Below are 17,602 nucleotides of genomic sequence, written 5' to 3'. Positions count from 1 at the left end.
CTTTCACACATCTTTGTGGTTTACAACACCCATGATAATTTTGTCATCTATTTGATCATCTTCAGTGCCACCAAACTTACTATATTGTGCTAGTTCACATAAATGTCTCACAAATGCTTCTACATATTTTCTCCCTTTGTGAAAACATTTATGAAAGCATATTCTTTCATGCATTTCATTTTGTTTAGGGAGAAAATGCTCATCTAGCTTTGTTATCACAGCCTCAGATGTCAATGATTGTCCATCTGCAAATGTGAAAGCACCAAAATGTATACATCTTCACCCATAACAAAGAATTGAGTTTACTTTAACCACAGAGTCTTTCTTGTCCAGCGTGACTGCTATTCTGTAATGTGCAAACCTTTCATTTTTGATTTCTCCAAGTCTTTTGGGTTTCTAATACCATGACGGGAATGGACCCCATTCCTAAGTCAGAGTACGATTAAAGTTCATGAAATAAGTATGATTTCACTCTTTGATGTTAGCCAAAAGTGCTCTTCGCTGTACCCGCAATGTGCCCAACAATGACTCCTTCTGCAATTCATACGGTGTTACATGCATTGGTAACATATCTAAATATGATTGTAAATTCTTTTTTATAAGACCAGTTGCTCCTACTACTATTGGAACTGTCTGGGTATCTTTCTTTCACATGGCTCTCGTTTCTGCCTGCAGATCAAAGTATTTTATGACTTTGTGTCTCTCTGTACGCAAGACACTATAGTCACTAGGTGTGGCAATTTCAATGATGAATGCTACTTTTGTCTTCTTTTCTTGGATCACTATGTCTGGTTTTCTAGCATCTATCTCTTGGACTGTTGGTATTGGGTGATCCCATGTGATGTAAACTTCATCATTTTCTATGATTCTCTGTGGCTCATGTTTCCAATGTTTTTCAGCCACTTCAATACCATAATGTTTGCACAATCTCCAGTGTAACAATCTCGCCACATTATTATGCCTTTCAGTATACAGTCCCTCTGCCATTAGAGCATCGCAACCAGCAATAAGGTGTGCAACTGTTTCCAGCTCGGTTCCACAAAACCTACATATGTCTGTTTCTCCCACATGTTCAATGGACTTAGTAAACCAGCGTGTACGCAGCCCACTATTTTGGGATGCCAATATCAACCTTTCATTTCTTGATGTAAATTCACCTCTCCTTAACCATTCCTGCGTTCGTTCTTGATCAACATGAGGCTCTTCCAGAAGTTTTTTATACTTGCAACTATATTTATATTTTTTCCACATTTCTTGCCTTCTCATTTGATCCTTCACCTTATATTCTTTCTTTTATTTTTTAGCACATTCAGTTGCTGCCTGGTTTTTATCCACTTCTGGTTTGATTTCCATTCCTGCTTGACGTCAATATGCTTCTGCTAAATTAAGCAGAGATGTCATCTTAGATTTATTCTCCTCATGTTTTAAAACTTTCACCACATTTGGATCTTGTGAGGTCAATGGATATGTGTGGAGTCCCACAATTGCAGATCTATACATGTAATTAATTTCAAGGAGGCCCATCCCTCCTTCAGAACGGGGGATATATAATCTTGGTATACACTGATTTTTATAAATCATTTGGTGAGCATGAAGCATTCTTTCTGTTTTGATATCCAATCTATCCAACACTTTTTGGGGCCAGTCAATCACTCCAAAACTATAAGTTAGGATAGGAAGAGCAAATTGATTTATAGCTTGGATCTTATTCCTAGGTGTTAGTGCTGTTTTCAGGATTAATTTAAGTCTTGTAAAGTACTCCTTACTAAGCCTTATTCGCATCTGTTCATGTTTTATTGCTGATCCTTCATCAATTCCCAAGTATTTATACAACCCCTCTTGCTCAATTTCTTTTATATCACATTCTTGTCCCAAACTTATGTTTTCCTGGTGCTGCAATTTTCCTTTTTTAAAGGCTGCTTTTGCACATTTATCAAGACCAAATGACATTCCAATATCATCTGAAAAAGTTTTGACAACCTGCAGCTGTGCTTTCAGTTCCTCATCTGATGAGCTATACAATTTTAAATCATCAACAAAGAGAAGATGAGAAGTCATTAGACTTTGCTGTTTTCTAGAAGCCAAATTGTAGCCATGGCCTAGGCTGTTAAGTAAGCAGCTTAATGGGTTAATGGCAAGGCAGAATAACAAGGGTGAATTTTTATCCCTGGGATAATAATCTGTCCTTTATCATGGCTTAATTGCAAAGTGGTCTGCCACTTTCTTTCATATTGGCCATACTGTTCGTATTGCAAAGTCAAATGGTGCTGGTGGACAAAATTTTATCACACTTCAATGTCATTTTTCTCTTTACTATTTACTTTGCCAATCACAGACTTGGCCAATCCAGTAACTGAGAATGTCCTATCAAATGTTTAAGAAGATGTGAGCGTACATGTGCTTGCCATAATATCTAGCAGATGGATGATTTCCCATAGGATGGATATCCTAAGAAAAACAACTAAGTAAGTTGCAGACTTCCAGACTATAATCAACAAATTATATAATGGATGGCTGAATAAATGGCCACAGACAGTTCATTTCCTGTATCAATACTTCATTGTGAGAGCTCATTTGTTAGAACAAAATGGTCTGTTGTTGTACCAAGATCATTTTGGGGTGTCAGCTTTACAAAGAGAAGTCCTGAGACAAATCCATGGAGGGCATTAAGAGTTGGCCAACTGCAGAGAAAGAGAAAAACTGTCTGTGTGTGTTGGTCAAATATTAGTGCTGACACAAACAAGACTGTGTTCAAGTGTCAGTTCTTCATGGAATGGATTTAACATAAAGGAGAGCATTTCTGATTGGGACAACATTGCCAAAATGGCTGTAGTAAAGAACTGTAGCAGCAGAGAAGAAAACTAACTTAGTGGTGGACTGCAAGGTCCAAGGACACACTTGAAGCAGAACAAACATGAAAAGACAACTATGTTTTTGCGTGTGTCCAGAATAAAATATGATAATAATAGTTCATTTGGCTTTGCAATTACAAATAATAATAATAATAAAAAGTAAAACAGTACCTTATGTTGTCACTCTTCATATAGCTCTGTTTTTTTGTTTTCTGGCACCGAGATAAGAAGTATGAAGGTAGGAGGTGATGGCATTTTGATTTATGTTACTTTTATTTTTTAAGTAAAAGAAGCTGACAAGAAGCATGGGGGAGTGTACTAATACTGGAGGTTAGTGGCTAGGAGCAGAGTTCAGTGCTGCCCTTCCTCAAATGATTTAAAACAGTTTAGCGAGAGGTTACTTTTCAGTTTTTTGTTTGCTGACACTCAGGACAGAAGAGTGAAAGAGTAGTTGCTTGCATTTTGCTATAGTTTACTTTTATTTCTTTTTTAACTAAAAGCCAATAAGAAGCTTTAGGGGAGTATGCCTACACCTTGATGTTACTGGCTAGAAGCAAAGTACAATCCTGCCCAGCACCAAAGGATTTAAAATAGCTTACTTAGTGAGACACGTCTTTTCTCTTCTCTTCTTTTCTTTTTTTTATTTTTTGCTGGCACTGAGATAAGAAGTGTGAAAGTAGTAGGTGCCGGAATTTTGATTTATTTTGCTTTTATTTCTTTTTTACTAAAAGAAGCTGACAGATACCTGGTGGGTGGTGGTTTAAGTAGCTAGTTTGATGATCAATCATAAGCACACTGGTGAGCAGTACAAGCACATAAATAAATGAATTTTTGGAGGACCTGCTAATCACACAAGGTGCTCTATTTTACATGATATTTTTGTTAATGGCATTAAATTGTTGCCTTTAACTAGGGAAATAAAGATAAATTAGTATTTTAAACATCAGAGGGGTACCTGGACAAAGTAATAAAACTCATCTTGATCTTAAAGAAGGTCACTGTAGTCCTAGTAAACAACTACTCAATAATTATCTACTGAAAGACCTAAAATAAAGATATGTAGGTGTTTGTATTAAAATGAAAAAATATTTTATAAAACAAAGTAACAGTGTGAAAGATGTTTGTTAGAACTGTTGTAAACTACAGACACTTTGGCCTATAATAAAAAAAACAAAAAAACCCCCAAACCCCCCCCAAAAAAAAACAAAGCTAAATAACACTTGGATTAGAAACTGGATAAACATCAGAGAGCAAGGTGTTGTAGTTCAAGGAATGAGATAATCTTGAACATGTACTAACAGAGGAATCTCTCAGGGCTCTGCACCGAGACCATTTCTTTGAAAAATGGTGTTCTCGCCCCTGCAAACAGCTCCAAATGTTTGTATATCTAAATACACTGATGACTGTAAGATAAAACTAGAAATAATTGAATAGTTAAATAATTACTTAATTAGCTCTGCAGAATTGGGCCAACAGTTTAGGATTAAGTTTCAATACCAAAAGTAAGATAATAGTCTATGGTGCTATGATTCTAATTTTGATATAACGAGGAGATAAACAGCTAGAAATTGTAAACCAGATCAGAGGTCTAGGTACTATTGTTTGCTCAACATTTAAATGCAAACATGTACTGGAGATAAAAATGACAGTAAGATAGATGGATTTAATTTATAACAGTATTGCATCAAGAGATCCAATTATTTTCAAAACCTTATATGTTTCAAAAGTGAAATCCAGCATTGAGTACAACTTGAGTATATTTTCACTCTTTAAAGGAGAGATAAAAACTGTAGAGAGAATACAAGGACAATATGCAAAGATAATATATGAGATCAAAGGTCTTATACTGAGAAACCAAAGTATCTTAACTTGCACAGAATTTATATAGATATGTGAGAAGTAAATTAGGTTTAGCTTGCAAAGCAGTGAATAATTTTGCTTTAAGAGAGAGAGCCTTTAATTGATCTTTCAATATGCAGGCATAAGAGATAGGGGACCATGTTTTAAAATATGAAGGAATAACATTATCGAAAGTGATTCTTATATAACTAAAATTATTGCAAAATTAGGGAACTAAATATCTGTTGGAATAAAGTGCACCACTTCATTAATAGCATTTAAGGAAACATTAAATAATTACATGGGAAATAACAAGTCTATTCCAGGATTGAGTGAGTCCGTGATATAAAAGGTCTAACTGACCACTTGCAGGCATATACAGAACTATGAACTCTCCAAGGATACAGGGTAATAAAAAAACAAAAGTCCAAAACTGGTGGTCTCTCCCAGAAGCAAATTCCTGCTCTGTGAGCAATTGCTTCCACAAAGAATACCAACAGATTAGCCCCGAGTGGGCTTACAGTCAATGCTTCCATGGTCTTCCTTCAGATGATCTTACAGGTGAAGCATTTCCCTATTTGCTGCCTTAAGGCAATCACCTGATACACAACTTGATTGTTAATTAAAACCTTGCTATCTGGCTAACTGCTGTGAAAATATTCCAATGCCCCATACTTAAGGGTACCTTATACATTTTAAAAGCACATTACATGCTTTAGGTCAACATATTGCAGGACTGTTATTCAAAAGACATTGAAATAGTAAACCTGCTTACAATAACTACTCAACAAGTCATGCCTAGCTTAAGATGATGTTTTCCCAAATGGAATTCCTTTGAATTTGTCACTTAGAAGGGAACATAATCAGTATCCTCATAATATCAACTAGTAAAGGAGTACAAATTTGTCCAAACAATCCTTAGTCAATATTATTTTCAAGCAAATTGTGTTGCTCAGAGTGCAGTACAAATGGCTAAGAAAAGTCTTAACTAGATGGATCTGCTCTTAACGCTAATGTTTTGCAGAGCATCACCACACAGTGCAACTGGAGTGAGTCAAGCACAATTAATGTTGTGTAAGCAGATTTATTTATTTATTTATTTTAGTTTGTTAATTGGGCAGGTGAACTGGTTAACAGACCCTTTACAGCCATGACCCGAGTGCATTATTGCACAAGTATAAAATTACATAGGGAAACAAATAAATGCATTGGGTGTATGAAATCTTACAGCAACAGACATATTGGACATAGCTGAAGAACAGGCAAGGTGTGATTGTATTTTTTCCCACTGTCATGTAAACAGTTGCAGGTGAATTAGTTAATTATTGTTGTTTTAGTTTAATTTTAAATGTGGCAACAGTATCCTGTTTCCTAACATCGGCTAGTAGACAGTTCCAAGTGGAGGGGCCTAGCTTGGTTAAAGCTCTTTCCTCTATGGCTGTATTGAGGCATAACAAGTGAGATGGCTTCTTCATTGTTATCCTTGAGGAAGTAAGTCTGTTCTCTGATTTGCAATTTTAATTCAGGAGAGAACTGTGTTATTTTATAAAAATGACTGCTCAGTAGAAGGTTTGTTCCACAGTGAACAGTAGCCAACATAGTCCTTTTAAAAGATTACAATGATGAGTGGGGAGATCTTCAAGAAGTATGACACTGCAGATTTTATTTTCAGCAATCTGCAATTTGTGAGTATTGCAGGTGGAATGCATTGATAATAGAGGCAAGCCATATTTGATCTTTGGGATTAGTATGTTTTTGGTTAGTGCAATTTGAGAAGAGGAGGTGAGTAGATGGGGAATGTTGTAGCATAGATGTAGCATAGATTTAACTGGCTAAGTTTTTTATTCACAACACTGTCCATGTGTTGAGTGAAAGATATTGTGGGGGATCTACAATTATGTCAACATATTTTTGTTCTTTGAAATTTGGGATTAGGATGCCTTCATTGTCTTTTATTGTTAGTGAGGCAAGACCTGGTAGTGTTTGCACAGTCCCCAAAATCATGACACTGGATTTCTTAGGGTTCACTGTTAACATGTTACATAAAGTAGTAAACAAGGTTTGAACATTTTGTTGTAATTCTGGATGTCTCCTACTGGAATTTAGGCCTAAGATGTGTCCAGCATACATTCAAATATTGAATTCCAGCAGAGCATGGGCAAGATTCGTAACAGAGAGAAGAGAAGAAAAGATCACTGAGGAACATAAGTGTTCTTCGTATTTCTATCTGACAGGGAGTTGCTTGTCAGCACCTGGAAGATTCTATTTCATAGGTTGCTTAAGAATCACTATACATTATTATTACTAAAGTTTCACTTTGCTACTTTAGTAACTAGTAGTAAGTTCATAGGTTCATAGGTTCATAGGTTCATACTAGGCTATCTGCCCGAGGGCATTTACAAGCCTAGCCCATCGTTTTGTGGCTTACACCACCCCTTTAGTATGGGGAACTATACCCATTATTTTGCTGTGCCTCTGTCGAGCAGTGACACTGAGGTTATCCCTGGGGTATATCTGTGATCTCCCATCCATTGGTCAAGATTTCTCTTGAACAAGGCCAGCGAGGTGCTCTGCCTCACATGTACCGGGATTTTGTTCCACAGCATAGGGAGTCTTTGGGTGATGAATCTATCCCTCCAGCACGTCCTATTAATAGCCATGTCAAGGTTTAAGTCTCCCGCCCTTGTGGCTCTGATGGATCTAGATTGTTTGAGGTGAAGCATATTCATCAAATCTGGGTTTGACATGGCCTTGTATGTTAGGCAAAGGTCACCTCTGAGCAAGCGGTGGCGACTGAATAGAGCTGGAGTTCTTTCAGTCAGGCAGCATAGGACAGATTTTTGAGACCCTTTATCCTTTTGGTGAGGAACTTTTGTGGCCTCTCCAGCTGCTGCAAGTGTCGGGTCAGATACATTCCGAATGGGGCATTGTACTCAATCATTGGTCTGATGAGTGATGAGTAAAGGGAGACTATGACCTCCCTTGATCTAGATGAGAATCCCTTCATGATAAGGTGGGCAATGTAGAAGGTCTTCCTAACTACTTTAGCTACATGGGTGTCGAATGACAGACTACTATCAACCTGGGTCCCCAGGTCCCTGATAACTTCTTCTGTGCTCAGTGGATTGCCACCTATTTGGTAGCTAGGGGTAACCTTGTTTTTCCCGAAGGGTATGACTATGCATTTTTGGCATTTAACTTTAGGCCGTGGCTCTGGCACCAGTTATCCGTTTCTGTGAGACCCTTCTGAAGGATATCTGTATCAGATGTGTTTTCTACTATGGCGCCCAGTTTGCAGTCATCTGCAAACTTTGTCAGCCATAACCCTCCTGTGTTTGCTTGTACTTGGAAAAGTAGATGCCAAACAAGAGTGGGCCCAGGACTGAGCCCTGTGGGACACCACTTGTGACAGGCTTTGAGTCTGACATGGCGCCAGCAACTCTGACCCTGTGGGTTCTGTCACTCAGCCAGTTTGCAACCCATCTTGTGATGTATGGGTTGACATTTAAGCTGATGAGTTTTTCAATGATACCCGAGTGGGGTATTGTATCGAAGGCCTTAGCCAGATCGAGGTAGGCTGTATGGACTGCCTTTCCCTCATCAATGGCTTTGGTGACTGTTTTGAAAAAGTCAACCAAGTTTAAAAGGCATGATCTGCCTTTGACAAAGCCAAACTGGGTTGGATCCAAAGTCTGCAAATTCCCTATGCCTTTATTTATGAGGTCCATTATGATCCTCTCCATGGCTTTGCAGATAAGGCTTGTCAAGCTAATGGGCGGTAATTTCCAGGGTCGGTGGAGGCACCGCCTTTGTGAAGTGGTACCACAGTTGCAGTGCGCCACTCCTGGAGTGCGTATCCAGAGGTAAGACTTTGATTAAACAGCTGTCCTAGCTGTGGGTTTAATTCCTCATTGAGTTCATGGAGCACACAGCCGGGGACACCATCAGGTCCCATGGATGCTGTGTTTTTGCTTTGGAGAGAGCAGTTCTCACTTGGGCGCTGGAGATGTTTGGGGGCTGCAATCGTTTGGTATAGATATCTCTCCTTTCGGGCGCGAGGGAGAAGTTTGCACTGAACCTGTCAGCCAGTATGTTGGCAATGTCTGTAGGATCAGTAATCTTCACATCATTTTGAACTAGCTCTGAGCATATCTGGGAGTTTCCTCCCAGGTTTCTAACATAGCTAAAGAAGGCCTTATGATTGTCTTTTGAGTCTTTAGCTATTTTTCTCTCGAAATTTGCTTTGGATGATTTTATGAGAGCTCTTAGTTTTTACTTATAGTGATCAAGGGTGTCTTACCTTTTAAGGATTTTGCTCTATCTTGTAGTAGCTTCCTCCTTTTGTTGTAGAGTTTGTTTATGGCTGGGGTCCACCAGACTGGGCGCTTGCCTTTGGTACAAAGAGTCTTTGTTTTGCTTGGGATTGCCTTATCCATGCAGTCCTGCAGGTGCTGGTAGAAGGCATTTGTAAGTGATTCAGCGGCTTGAGTACTGTTTTCCCGGCTCGGGGCCTTAAAGGAGACCACACTAGTCTTTAGAAGTGTGAAGTCGGCTTTTGAGAAGTTCTTTACTGTGGTCTTTTTATTTCAGGTGGGGGTGGGATGAGGACCTCCAGCGAGATTAGTTTGTGGTCTGATCTCACCAGTGAGGGGTACACCTCCGGTGTTGAACATTGTGCTCCCATGTTCGTGATGATGAGATCAAGTATGTTATCTCCTCTTGTGGGGATGGTGACTAGTTGTTCCATGGCATTTGAGTTTATGAATTCCAGGAACTTTTGGGCTAGGGTGTTTGGGCTTGAGTAGTGTTCCCAGTCTATATTAGGGTAATTGAAGTCACCTAGTATGATGGTGTTTGGTGATACATTTATCCCTCTAGTGTTTTCAGGAAGGCCATGTGAGGTTCCTGAGTTTGTGAGGGTGGCCTGTAACATGCTACAATTTGCAGAGCAGTCTTGCCTATGGTTAATTGCACCTGGATGGTCTCCGATGCATTGTGCGTTGCCACCAGTCTTGAGGTGTGGGTGTCCTTGATGAATATGGATACCCCCCCCTCCTTTCTTGGTATTGTCCGGATTTTGGGGCGGGCATGATATGAGGTAAAACCTGATAGCGCTGGGGTGCTCTCAGGAGCCTTGAACCAGGTTTCTGTCACAGCACAGACATCGATGTTCTCCATACTGAGAAGGGCCTCGAGTGCGTGCATTTTGAGATTTAGACTTCTGGCATTGAGCAGCATTACCCTTAGTTTTTCCTTTTTGTGTTCTAGGGTGGTAGGTTTAGAATTTGAGCCTTGCCTAAAAAGGCACTATGGGGGTGGCAAGAGCCTTTGCCAATATCCGGAATCCCAGGGTGACAGGTGCAAGCCATCCCTTGCGACAGCGTGGCTTGTCCAGCATGTCATCCCAGGCAGACAGACACTGGATCCCCTTTGAATGACACCAGTGTTTAAGCCAATTGTTAAAGCTGATCATCTTATCTCTGTATTGTGGCATCATTCTTGGTGAAGGTAGGATACTGCTCAAGGTCAGGGTCATACCTGCCTGGGCTACATAATCAGAGAGCTCCTCAATGTCTCTTTTCATGTAGTCCAAGGAGGTGCGTCTCAGGTCGTTTACACCAGCGTGGACAATGACTGAGTCATATTTGTACCTGCTGTTGAGAGACCTGAGTGCTTGCGTTATGTGGCGGATTCTAGCGCCCGACAGGCAGCTTACTGTGACCTTCTCCTTACTCAGTCTGGTGAGCGGGACGTCAGTGTGTCTGACTATGGAGTCACCAATGACTAGTGTGTCTGGCATTGTGTTTGGCCTTAAGGGCTGTGACTGTTTGACACTCTGACTGTGAGGTCTATGTGCTGCAGGTGTTGTGTTCTGAGGTGGTGGTTGTTTGGGTGTCTGCTTTGGTGGCCTCTGCTGTTTTGGTAGATTTTTGATCAGAGCCTCCGAGTATGTCTTTGTGTGTTTATGTGTATGATTTGAGGTTGTAATGGTACTATGTGAGACTGGGTCTATAGTGTGTGTGGTAACCTTCTCCTCCTGACTGGTCTTGCCAGTCCTATGTTGAGAGAGCTCAGCCTCCAGTTTGGCCGTATAGTTGCATCTCTCGCATGTATTTGTGTTTTGTGGGAGGAGGAGAGGGTTGTCTGTGTACATGAGGCAATTGTAACATTGCCTCAATATTCCCAGGTTAACCAGCTGAGCAGGAGAGGACACTAGCAACTGATCCCTCGACATGCTAGAAGGAATAGACAAAAAGCTTTAAAAAAGATTCCGGGGCGTGGGTGACCGAGAAGTGGGGGTTGCCTTGTTGGGGTACTATCTATGACAAGAGTGCCGTATCAAGGTAATAAGTACTGTAGGAGCAAGTGCTACGTTTAACAGATAGAGAATAGTCTACTTGGAGTCAAGTAGAGATGATCTTTTAATTATAGGATAAGCTGATTAGATCAGCAGTATAATTCGAGGAAGGTAGTTTTAAGGGAAAATTAGAAGAGTGGACTTTAGGTAGCCGGAATAGTTTAAACCTGCTTAACGCTGCTGCCCTAGTGTGCAACGGTAGCAACTCCAGCCTAAATCGGGCTAAATCAGCTAATGCGCGCTAAAGCGTGCTTTATAGCAGGGGGCTGGAAAAGACAGGAAATGACCCAAAATGGCCAATAAACTACAAGTTACTGCCTTAAACCACTCCTCTGAGGACAAATGAAGGAGTTATGGAAATGACCCCTAGTGGCCAATAAAACTACAGTTTCAAGTCAGTAACCACCTCTCCGGGGGCAGGGAAGCTGCTCAATGTTAGTCACTGCCACCGATGAACACAGAGACCCTCCCTCAGCCCAAGCAAAACTGGCCTCACAGGAACTTTCAAACAGTTCAGGAAAAGCAGGCCTGTAACTGAACTTTTTAACTCTCAGAAAAGTGGGAAAAAGCAAGATTTTTTTTTGTTTTTGTTTTTACAGAGATAGCAGAGGTTCACAAGTAATATCAAGTTATAACAGTGCAGTAAATGACCCCACACAAGAGTGCTAGGTCAAGGACAGAAAATATGCAAGTTTTAAGAAAAACGATTTAAAATTAAGTGCAAACAGGAAATTCAGCAAACAGCTTTTGGTTGTGCTCTAAATACAGCTACTAATACAGAAATCAAGTTTAATAAGCCAGAAAATGCTCAAGCTAGGCAGCTATGCAGAAAAACTTAGCAAATAAACAGAGAAAAATACTTAAAATCTCAAAAGTGGCTCCTTCTTCTCTCAGCGTTTTTCCTCTTGGAGGGTGCTTCACCAACAGCCAACAAGCCTGAAAAGACGCTCAAACCACGAGGCAACTAGGTTTTAAGAGAGGAAGATGAAGGAGTTATGGAAATGACCCTAGTGGCCAATAAAACTACAGTTTCAAGTCAGTAACCACCTCTCCGGGGCAGGAAGCTGCTCAATGTTAGTCACTGCCACTGATGAACACAGAGACCCTCCTTCAGCCCAAGCAAAATGGCCTCACAGAAACTTTCAAACAGTTCAGGAACAGCAAGCCTGTAACTGAACTTTTTAACTCTCAGAAAAGTGGGAAAAAAGCAAGATTTTTTTTGTTTTGTTTTTACAGAGATAGCAGAGGTTCACAAGTAATATCAAGTTATAACAGTGCAGTAAATGACCCCACACAAGAGTGCTAGGTCAAGGACAGAAAATATGCAAGTTTTAAGAAAAAACGATTTAAAATTAAGTGCAAACAGGAAATTCAGCAAACAGCTTTTGGTTGTGCTCTAAATACAGCTACTAATACAGAAATCAAGTTTAACAAGCCAGAAAATGCTCAAGCTAGGCAGCTATGCAGAAAAACTTAGCAAATAAACAGAGAAAAATACTTAAAATCTCAAAAGTGGCTCCCTTCTTCTCTCAGCGTTTTTCCTCTTGGAGGGTGCTTCACCAACAGCCAACAAGCCTGAAAAGACGCTCAAACCACGAGGCAACTAGGTTTTAAGAGAGGAAGATGAAGGAGTTATGGAAATGACCCTAGTGGCCAATAAAACTACAGTTTCAAGTCAGTAACCACCTCTCCGGGGCAGGAAGCTGCTCAATGTTAGTCACTGCCACTGATGAACACAGAGACCCTCCTTCAGCCCAAGCAAAAATGGCCTCACAGAAACTTTCAAACAGTTCAGGAACAGCAAGCCTGTAACTGAACTTTTTTAACTCTCAGAAAAGTGGGAAAAAGCAAGATTTTTTTTTGTTTTTGTTTTTTACAGAGATAGCAGAGGTTCACAAGTAATATCAAGTTATAACAGTGCAGTAAATGACCCCACACAAGAGTGCTAGGTCAAGGACAGAAAATATGCAAGTTTTAAGAAAAAAACGATTTAAAATTAAGTGCAAACAGGAAATTCAGCAAACAGCTTTTGGTTGTGCTCTAAATACAGCTACTAATACAGAATACTCTGGTCCTGTCAATAAATAGTCTGCCTATGAGTTGACCATCATTTTTATTATTGAATATGGAATTAGTAGCAGTATATAGTGCAATCATTGTGCTGAATGTGTTTTGGGAACCATGCTGTGATCAAACCTTGTTCACTACTTTATGTAACCCGTTAACAGTGAACCCTAAGAAATTCAGTGTCATGATTTTTGAGACTTTGCTGATGGGTCTATAATACTTACAATCTTGTGTTGTGGGTATTTGAGGTAGGGGAATGATAAAAGCATGTTTGAATAAGTCAGGAAATATTCCAGAAAATAATGATAGGTTGTTTATATGGGTGAGTGGTTTGGAAATGGAGGACAAAGCCAGCTTTAAAAAAGGCATAGTATGGAGAAGTTGGTGCCTGAGTTTGTATTTATTTAAGTTTAATCACATTGGATTCAAACCATTTTTCCATTTCTTCAGACAAAATTGTTGTTTAAGAACAAGAGCATACCATAGGAGACTGTGGAACAAAATGATCAAAGGACCAGCTCTGCATTCAAATATTTTTATGACAAACATATTCAGTTCATTCCTTGCCTTACTTGAAGCCAGGTCAAATTGTTCATCTCAACTTAGATGAGGAAACGAGATAGGAAGACAACATGTTTGACTATTTCCAAATCCTTACAACCAGCATCACTGTAATCCAAAGTAATAACCAAGGTATAGTAAGGATAAACTGAAGACACGTCCAGACCATTCCTGAGATGGCCAAACTAAGTAGACAATCACTACAACCAAATGCATAGTTGTGATAACCAGGAGAATCCAAATATATGAGATACTTTGAGTCAGTGTCTTTAGAGTCTAATGACCAGATTAGTCATGCTCTATACAAAAAGAGACATATTGCTTAAAAGTGATTTACTTCCTAAAAATGAGAGACCTGTTAACAAGAATCACACTAACTAATAACGATTTCACAGGTGACAAACCTCTCATGTTGACCTGTGACAGTTACTTCACAAGGGAATGAGATACAGCTTATAGTGAGGTACTGAGACCTGTGATGGTGCTAGAAACAGATACATAATAAAATGACTGCTAACAGGAGAGTATGCTCAGAGATTATGAAATCCAGGATATTGTCTAAATAAAAATATCAATTGTTGCACAGTAATGCCAAGTTCTTTTAATATTGTACATTTTTCAAAATAAAAAGTCTGTGTATACATATGTTTTAATGTGCAAATAAGTACAATATACTACCTTAAAAATAAATGTCATTCTCTTTTTCCCTCAGAAAAGAATTGTATTCTCTTTTTTGAGTGGTGCATGAGTGGTTTTCAACAATAATTTGCCTGATGGAAAATTTCGCAGAGGATCTATTGCTGAAAGTCACTTTCAATATACATTAATTTTGGAATTTTCTCTTCTGTTGTGCAACTACAGAGATGATACATATATAAATTTGGGACCTCCCCTCACATGAATCTGCAGAAGAGCTTGCCCTACTGCAAAAAATGCTTATTCATTTGAAAATGGTTTTCAATAATAATTTTTCAAATGGTTGTCTGTTGGACAAAAAATGTTTGATGTATCATCATGAATCCACTCCAAGTTGGAATGAAAAGTTGTTTTAACCAAAATACATGTGGGGATATTGGGGCTACCATCTTTTATGAAGTTGACAACCTGGCAAGCTATGTATGTTGCTGTGCTGTACAATACAAGTGGGCATAACTTGTATGGAAAATAAATGCAATGAACTAATACCCATCAGTCCTGCCTACCCTTGTGTCTAGAGTCCTGAAATTTAGCAAGAATCATGACAATAAGATTATTGATGACAGCATTTGATTCTAATTGTTAAATTAAAGATAACTGTTCCCAGTGTGTCCTTGTAATGTGTGAGTCTTGTTGGAACACACAGTTAGTTACATTATGCTCATACTGGTACAAAGTTTTGCATTGTAATTGTCCCGGCTCCTGCAATAAACCCTGCCAGTGAAAGTTTTATTTTTCCATCTTCAACATCCTGTCACAGGTTGGTGCCTTTAACTGCTTAAGAACAGTAAAAACAAAGCAAACTTTTCTGTTTTGCACTGTAATCATCCCAGCTCCTGCAATGAACCCAGCCAGTGAAAGAGTTTTATTTTTCCATCTGCAACACCCTGTCACAGGTTGGTGCCTTTAACTGCTTAAGAACAATAAAAACAAAGCAAATTTTTCTGTACCTGTCTTTGATAGTTGAATGTTCCTAAGTTACTGAACACAGCTTGTGCTCTAGTTCCTGTAGCTGCACATCACCAGAACAACTCTGAGCTCCCCCCTTCATACCTCCATGTTTTATCATTAAGCTTGCGGGAAAGCATATTATTTAGGACTATCTCCTTAAATATTTTGTTTGTATATAATAACTATTCCTTTTACTGCATCATTTTGTCCTGAGTCCTTCTCTACCCTGAATTACTTAATTCTTCATAATTGGTCTCACAGCCAGCTCACCTGGGCTCCATGGCTCTATTGCTGATTGCTTTTTGTGCTAGGCAACATGTGTAATACCAGGCTCAATCTGCCCCATTTCCCTCGCTCTGCTTGGGCTCACTCCATACCCCTATCCAGCCCCCATTCCCACCTACCCCCAGCTCACTACATTTATGGCTAACTAGGCAACGCTCACACTCCTAAAACCATCCGATCATAAGACAAATGTCTCTACCACACCCTCAAATACCACCACATCCAGTCAACCAATTAAAATTCAGAAATAGATGCACACCCACTACTACCCTCCCATTTACCACTCCTAACATTAACCTAACTCCTCTCTCTACACCTGATCCAATCTAATCTCATTCTTTATTAGTAAACATACTCATGTCAATTATGTACCCCTTACATTCCTTTTTCATTGTATCTCTCTCCATAGCAACCCACCTTACTTCATACCAATATAACCTCAACACCAGTCTAAACAATAAATCGCCCACCCAGCTCAATTACTCCATACTTTTCCAAATTCCAGTACACATCTGTTCCAAAATCTACAATCACTCAAACTTTGAGCTAACCCCATTTAAAATTTCCCCATTACTCTACAAAAGGTCGCATCTCCATACAATACAACCTATTTATCTCTAAGTACCTTCGGACTATAGTGAACATTGCTTCTCAACTGCTACTTAGCAGTGACATCCAACCAAATCCTGGTCCCTCTAGTATCCCCATTATCAACATAAACCATGCCAAATTCAACCTAAAATCCCTTAGAAAGACTGCTGACCTATTAATTATTAACATCAATATAAGAAGTATACTTAACAGAATTGACAAACTCCATGCAGCACTATCCCTTTATAGTCCTGACATTGTACTCCTTATTGAAATATGGTTTAAGCCACATATCAAAGACAATGAATTCCTTCCCACAGGCTATAAGCTACTCGGAAGACTGCACATCCCAAAAGAGGAGGCGGTATCGTCCTTCCTTTCAAAAATAACCTTACAGTTGACCTTTTAAACAGAAACATCCCTACTTTCAACAATGCTGAAACCCTTTTCACAAAGGTAAAAATCAACCCACAAAAACAATTGAATATACTAGGTTCATACATCCCTCCAGGTGATAATATTAGCACACTGGAATCCATAACTGATTCGGCATCTGAATCCCTTCACCATGAAACACTCATTTTAGGTGGCTTTAATGTATACTGGGCTTCAATAAACTCTCCCCTCCCCACTACTCACATAAACCTACATGGCTTCACTCATATTATCCAAACCCCAACTAGAATAGATAAAGTTACCAAAAAAAACAATCCATTTTAGACTGGATCTTCACTAATCACCCATTCTTGACACAATACTCCGGCACCTTACCTGACAGTCTATGCGACCACCTCCCTACCTTTGTCTTAAGACAACAAATCAAACCCACATAAAATAGTTCCCTCAAACATATACGTTACACAAAAAACTTTACAGCAGATGACCTCATAATAGCACTAAACCACTGCAAATGGTCACTCTCACCCCCCCCAAAGATAAAGTGGTAGACCACTTTAACTCGATCTTTCTCAACATGCTAAACCAACTCCCCCCACCCCAGAATAATTCAAACAAAGTTTAACTCCATTCCCTGACTCACCAAAAGTACTCAGCGTCTACCAAAACAAAGAGATAAAGCATGGTACACTTGGCGTAATAACAAAACTAATCCCACCAGGCAAATATTCTTTGAATTAAGGAATAAAGCAAAAAAACAAACAAACAAACAAACAAATAAGAATGGACAAGAAAACTGATTATTACAATATACAAACTAAACATAACTCCAACCCCCAAAATTCTGGCAGCCATAAATACAATTCTCCAACCTGGAAAGACAAGTACCCTACCCCTAACATTGACACAGTCACTAACAACATTGTAACACAATTCAATGAATATTTTACAAATTCCATTTTAAAACTGTCATCTAACACATTTCCCACTGCCCTCCCAGCCTTGG

The sequence above is a fragment of the Protopterus annectens genome, chromosome 5.part0, assembly GCF_019279795.1.
Source record: "Protopterus annectens isolate FY-2018-M chromosome 5.part0, PAN1.0, whole genome shotgun sequence".
In the NCBI taxonomy this organism is placed as follows: domain Eukaryota; kingdom Metazoa; phylum Chordata; order Ceratodontiformes; family Protopteridae; genus Protopterus; species Protopterus annectens.
This window is presented reverse-complemented; position numbering follows the sequence as displayed.